Below are 6,904 nucleotides of genomic sequence, written 5' to 3'. Positions count from 1 at the left end.
CCTCTTTGCATTATATTGAGTGCCTCCGTGCATCATACTGCATCATAGTACCTCCATGCATCATAGTACCTCCATGCATCATATTGAGTGCCTCTGTGCATGTTACTGCATCATAGTACCTCCATGCATCATATTGAGTGCCTCTGTGCATGATACTGCATCATTGTATCTCCATGCATCATATTGAGTGCCTCTATGCATGATACTGCATCATAGTGCCTCTATGCATCATATTGAGTGCCTCTGTGGCATCATACTGTTTCATATTGCCTTTGTGCATCAGATTGCTTCATAGTTCCTATATGCATCATAGCGCTTCATAAGTTGCTTCATGTGTCATATTGCATTGTATTGCTTCATGGTTCCTATATGCATCATAGTGCTTCATTATTCCTATATGCATCATAGTGCTTCATATTGCCTTTGTGCATCATATTGCTTCATGGTTCCTATATGCATCATAGTGCTCATATTGCCTTTATGCATCATATTGCTTCAAGGTTCATATATGCATCATAGTGCTTCATATTGCCTTTGTGCATTATATTACAGCATATTGCTTCATAGCTCCTATATTGATCAGAGTGCTTCATTGTTCCTATATGCACCATAGCGCTTCATAGTTACTTCATGCATCATATTGCATCATACTGCTTCATTATTCCTATGTGCATCATATTGCATCATATTGAATCAGACTAATAGTGCCTTTGGACATCATATTGCATTATATTGCTTCATAGTTCCTATATGCATCATATTGCATCATAGGGTTTCGGTGCCCTTTGCCTCAGGGGGTGTTATTAGTGTGTCGGGCTTGGTGCCTTTTTTCGCCTCTGGCTGTGAGCCACTGGGTCAGACCTTCTGTCTGGTGCCTTGTTGTGTGGCCGCCCATTGTATCATCGGCCTACCACTTCACTTTTTTGTCTTGGGCTTCAACTCTGGATATGGAGTCCTTGTGTTTTGGACCCAGATCCAGCTTCTGCTACTTCATTCTTTACAACAGGGCTTTGTCAAGCAAACAGGCTTGAATTGGCTTAGTAAAATCTGCATTTCTTCTGTTTGGAACAGATCTCTCAGGTAGGTTCTACCTTGAGTGCAAAAGGCAAGTCTATTACATAATTAGCTTTACAAGATGACATACATCATTTTGGTACATCCTATAAAAGGACATACTACTGTCCTGGGAGCAGAAAATCCCACGAGTTGAAGGGACTATCTTTGCCTTAAAGATATTAGGACTATCTACAATTTGCATAGTTTTGGGGGCACCCTCAGGGCACATTTGTTCAGAGAGGCCTATCACGTTCCCTAATCAGTCATTTTATGTTTGTGTGTGTGTGTGTGTGTGTGTGTGTGTGTGTGTGTGTGTGTGTGTGTGTGTGTGTGGCCCATTCACTATCTCCATCTATCCCCACCCCCTGAAGATGGCTGTGCAATCATTTGTAAATAAAACATTGTTGATACACACTCCATCACCAGTGAGACTGTCAAACTGTAAAGCGCTGCGGAATATGTGGACACTATATGGATGGAAGTTTATTATTGTTATTATTAATCCTTCCCAAACTCCACATTCGGCAATCAGATAGACAGACAGTTTCTTGTCCCATAAGTCTGTTGCGGTTTGTTTTCCAGGGACATCAGCACTGCCTTTTGTACCTTGTGGTGAAGCAGCAGCACTGTGTCGTGTGGCAGAGGATCCCATACTCGCGGCTCTAACAGCAGTCAGGGCTCCTTAGATAAATGAAACTGTATCCAGGGCTCTTACTGTTAAGACCCCATAGTCTCACTGCCTCACAGTAGATAATCTCCCTCCGTAATGAGGAAGAAACCTACTTTTTCTCTAGCCATGGAATATGTTTACTCCCACAATGGGTGTATAAAGATCCCTGAGAAGATTGCCTCTTGGGATATGTATGTGCGTAATATGCATATATGGACAAATAAGTTGACATACTTATAATGTCTGGACTAATTACTCGTATAAATGCAGTTCCGAATAATTTCAAGTGTCGGAAGATTTTTACTAGCACTACCACCACCACCTTCATTGATTCAGAGTCTGGACACCCTGGGTCTAACATCAAGTAAAACAGGAGTGATGATCCATGTTTCTCTTTCAGCACTTCTATTGAGAAGCCCGACGTTGGTAATGGCAGGAAATATTACGGATGGTGTACTCCTTAGTTTCAATAATATATAACCCTTACTTGGGGTTAGACATCTAAGGATTTGGAATAGACGTGATCTCCTGGATGAGTAATGTGCGTACATCCCAATGCTCTGCCATTATCCATGTACTAACTGTTATTGGTTTGAACTTCCCGCAGTCCAGGGCCTCTGTCCTGCAGGTCTCCTTGTAGTACGGTAAGCTGGTCTGTAACAAAGGCTTAACCTGAGCCCAGAAGGTCTGATGAAGGAACAGTCCTGTTATAAGCACATGCAGCTTATTATTCGTCGGTACAGTCCTCATTGTGTGGTGGCTGTGACTTTCACCATATTTTGCTGGGCAAAAAGCTTTTCTAACCCTATTCTGGGGCTCCGATGTCTATAAGTATCTACCACAATAAATACCTTTCTATGGTTCATTATTGGTATTGGAGTACAATGGGTGGATCTCACTCTCTGTTTCTGATGCTTATTTCGTTTACCACATTCATACTGAAATCGGCCATTATAGATATATATCAGACACTCACTACGGTGATTTTCTTTGCGGATCTCTTTAGATATCTATGGTTTTTCTGATCTTTCAGATCATTTATATAGTTAGTCTGGTTTTTGCCTGGGATTTTGATTCCTGGGCTTTGTACCCACCCTGGAAGAGTTTCTTTGGTATTCTCCATGGTGCTGTCCTGAGCGACGTAATGGAAAAAGGGAATTGGACCTACCGGTAATTCGGTTTCCGGGTAGTCCCTCAGGACAGCACCCTTAGTTCCCTCCCTTATGTTTATCCTTTTAGGCTTGTACGGGATTAATCTACCGGCAGATCGTTCGTCCTTTGGGTCACCATGGCTCGAAATTAAGATGAAGCCGTTAAATGGTTTATTACACATTTTGTTTGTAAGGGCATGTTTAGACTATTTACTTCCATCCTTCTGTGGTACTTTGAAAAAACACTGGAGGGTGGAGGTGGGAGGGTCCTTTTAACCTCTCTATGATCCTGTCCCCCTATAGGTCAAGGAAGGACGTCCTCCATGGTGCTGTCCTGAGGGACTACCCGGAAACCGAATTACCGGTAGGTCTAATTCCCTTTTTTGGTCTCGACGACATTGCATTAAAATGCAATAACGGGCAATCAAAAGATTGCATCTGCCCCAACATGGTGTCATAAAAAAACGTCAGCTCGGCTCACAAAAAATAAGCCCTCACCCAACCCGAGATCATGAAAAATGAGACGCTACGGGTATCGGAAAATTGTGGGGTTTTTTTTGTTTTTTTTTTACAGTTTGGATTTTTTTTTCACCATTTAGATAAAAAAGAACCTATGCATGTTTGGTGTCTATGAACGCATAATGACCTGGAGAATCATAGTGGCAGGTCAGTTTTAGCATTTAGTGAACCTAGCAAAAAAGCCAAACAAAAAACAAGTGTGAGATTGCACATTTTTTGCAATTTCACTGCACTTGGAATTTTTTCCCATTTTTTTAGTTCTCGACATGGAAAAACCAATGGTATCATTCAAAAGTACAACGTTATGGCTCTGGGAAGAAGGGGAGCGATTAACGTAAACACAAAAAACTGAAAAACGCTCCGGAGGTTAATTAAACACAGCTGGACTCCAATGAAGGAGTAGAACCATCTCAAGGAGGATCACAAGGAAATGGACAGCATGTGACTTAAATATGAGTGTCTGAGCAAAGGGTCTGAATACGTATGACCATGTGATATTTTAGTTTTTCTTTTTTATTAAATTTGCAAAAATTTCTACATTTCTGGGTTTTTTTCAGTCAAGATGGGGTGTACAGTGCACATTAATGAGAAACAATGAACTTTTTTGAATTTACCAAATGGCTGCAATAAAACAAAGAGTGAAAAATTTAAAGGGATCTGAATACTTCAGTAGTAGAGAGGGACCATTCGTCAAACTCATCTGACAGGTTCCCCGCCCCTATCAAAGTGTTCAAAAGGGTGTAACCCCTCCTCCCCTCCCTGTCAGCCAGCTGTCCCTCCTTGTCTGGCTGTCAGCTTTTGATACATTTTGATATAGTTTGATACAGTGCTTATTATCCCAGTATTTGTTTTATATTAGATTTTCATATGTAGTTGTTGTGTGACTGCATTCTGTAATCAGGGGGCAGTGTGTTTTATTACCAGTGGTATGTCTCTATCAAATAGACTACTTGGGTCATTATATGCTGTATTAAGTTTACTCTTATTTGCAAGTGCTGCAAGATTAACACAAACAGTTGTTTGTGGCTTCTGTAATCACTGACCGCTACATATTTAGAATCAATGTGTCCAGGGCTGTGTTAGGTGTGATAACGCCCCACCCTGTACAGATAAAGGTTTGTGTTAGGTGTGATAATGCCCCACCCGGTACAGATAAAGGGTTGTGTTAGGTGTGATAATGCCCCACCCTGTACAGATAAAGGGTTGTGTTAGGTGTGATAACGAACCACCCTGTACAGATAAAGGGTTGTGTTAGGTGTGATAACGAACCACCCTGTACAGATAATGTCCATGCAAAGCCTGGTCAGCTAACCACAATCACACCGGTTAACAGATAAAATAGATAGCCCCAAGGACAGAGACGCCCCACCCTGTACAGTTAATGTCCATGGTATAATTCTCAATATTAAGGATTGAGAAAAAAAGAAAAGGGTACACAGCAACAAGTGACAGCAAAAAGTACAGCCAAGAAGCAACGAAGAGTGGTGGTGGTGGGAGACTCACTACTGAGAGGCACAGAAGCAGCCATCTGCAGACCGGAAATAACCGCAAGAGAAGTATGCTGCCTTCCAGGTGCGATGATCAAGGATGTGACCGATAGGATACCAAAGCTCTTCAGCTCCAAGGACGTCCACCCATTTCTTCTGATACATGTTGGCACCAATGACACGGCAAGGAAGGACCTACCGACGATCTGCAAGGACTTTGAAGAGTTGGGGAAGAAAGTAAAGGAACTGGATGCACAGGTAGTTTTTTCTTCTATCCTTCCAGTAGACGGGCATGGCACCAGGAGATGGAACAGGATCCTTGATGCGAACAACTGGCTAAGACGATGGTGCAGACAACAAGGATTCGGATTCCTGGACCACGGTGTGAATTACTTGTACGATGGACTCCTCGCCAGAGACGGACTACACCTCAACAAACCTGGGAAACACACATTCGCCAGAAGACTCGCTACACTCATCAGGAGGGCGTTAAACTAGAAGAGGGGACGGGAAGAAAAACATTAGACTCGAACAAAGAAGACCCAGGTAAACATACTCATAAGGGAGGTAAGAACATTTCTAAAACAATCCACAGCGAGGAGATTGGAACAAAACAAAATCCTCTAAACTGCATGCTCGCAAACGCCAGAAGCCTGACAAACAAGATGGAAGAACTAGAAGCAGAAATATCTACAGGTAACTTTGACATAGTGGGGATAACCGAGACATGGTTAGATGAAAGCTATGACTGGGCAGTTAACTTACAGGGTTACAGTCTGTTTAGAAAGGATCGTAAAAATCGGAGAGGAGGAGGGGTTTGTCTCTATGTAAAGTCTTGTCTAAAGTCCACTTTAAGGGAGGATATTAGCGAAGGGAATGAGGATGTCGAGTCCATATGGGTCGAAATTCATGGAGGGAAAAATGGTAACAAAATTCTCATTGGGGTCTGTTACAAACCCCCAAATATAACAGAAATCATGGAAAGTCTACTTCTAAAGCAGATAGATGAAGCTGCAACCCATAATGAGGTCCTGGTTATGGGGGACTTTAACTACCCGGATATTAACTGGGAAACAGAAACCTGTGAAACCCATAAAGGCAACAGGTTTCTGCTAATAACCAAGAAAAATTATCTTTCACAATTGGTGCAGAATCCAACCAGAGGAGCAGCACTTTTAGACCTAATACTATCTAATAGACCTTTAGAAGAAAACAACCGCACTCGAAATGTAGATTTGCGTCATAAGTGTAAAGAATTTAATAGGGACACCACAGTGATACAATCAATTGTTCAGGTATTGTAGAGGTAGGTATTGTAGAGGTAACGTTTCGACCCTTACTTGGGCCTTTGTCAAACCTCACTGAAAGGTACAGAAACAAAAATTAAAAACATGCATGAAACAAAAAACAAAACAAAAAAAAAAATAAAATTATACAAATGTAGCTGATCGGATAAGAAAATAAACAGAAATAAAATTTAAGAATATACATGGAACAAAAAACCATACATATGTGGCTTAGTCAAATAAGAGAAATATACACAAGAGAGCCCCATACATAATCGCAATATATACAATATATACATAATATATACAAGGAGCCCCGTAGGGTATGTGGGCAATGGCGGAAAGCAACTGCACAGCAAGGGGGCAAAAGCCAAGGGGGAGGGCAACTGTTGTGAATTTGCTTTTTGCTCCCTCTAGTGGTTACTAGTTTTTTTACTCTGGTTTTTCTGTCATTCCTTTTATCCGCACCTGGGTCGTTAGTTAGGGGTGTCGCTATATAAGCTCCCTGGACCTTCAGTTCAATGCCTGGCAACGTAGTTATCAGAGCTAGTCTGCTGTGCTCTTGTCTACTGATCCTGGTTCCAGTTATATCAGCTAAGTCTGCCTTTTGCTTTTTGCTATTTGTTTTGGTTTTGTATTTTTGTCCAGCTTGTTCCAAATCTATATCCTGACCTTTGCTGGAAGCTCTAGGGGGGCTGGTGTTCTCCCCCCGGACCGTTAGACGGTTCGGGGGTT

Source organism: Ranitomeya variabilis, chromosome 4 (assembly GCF_051348905.1).
Source record: "Ranitomeya variabilis isolate aRanVar5 chromosome 4, aRanVar5.hap1, whole genome shotgun sequence".
Lineage (NCBI taxonomy): Eukaryota > Metazoa > Chordata > Amphibia > Anura > Dendrobatidae > Ranitomeya > Ranitomeya variabilis.
This window is presented reverse-complemented; position numbering follows the sequence as displayed.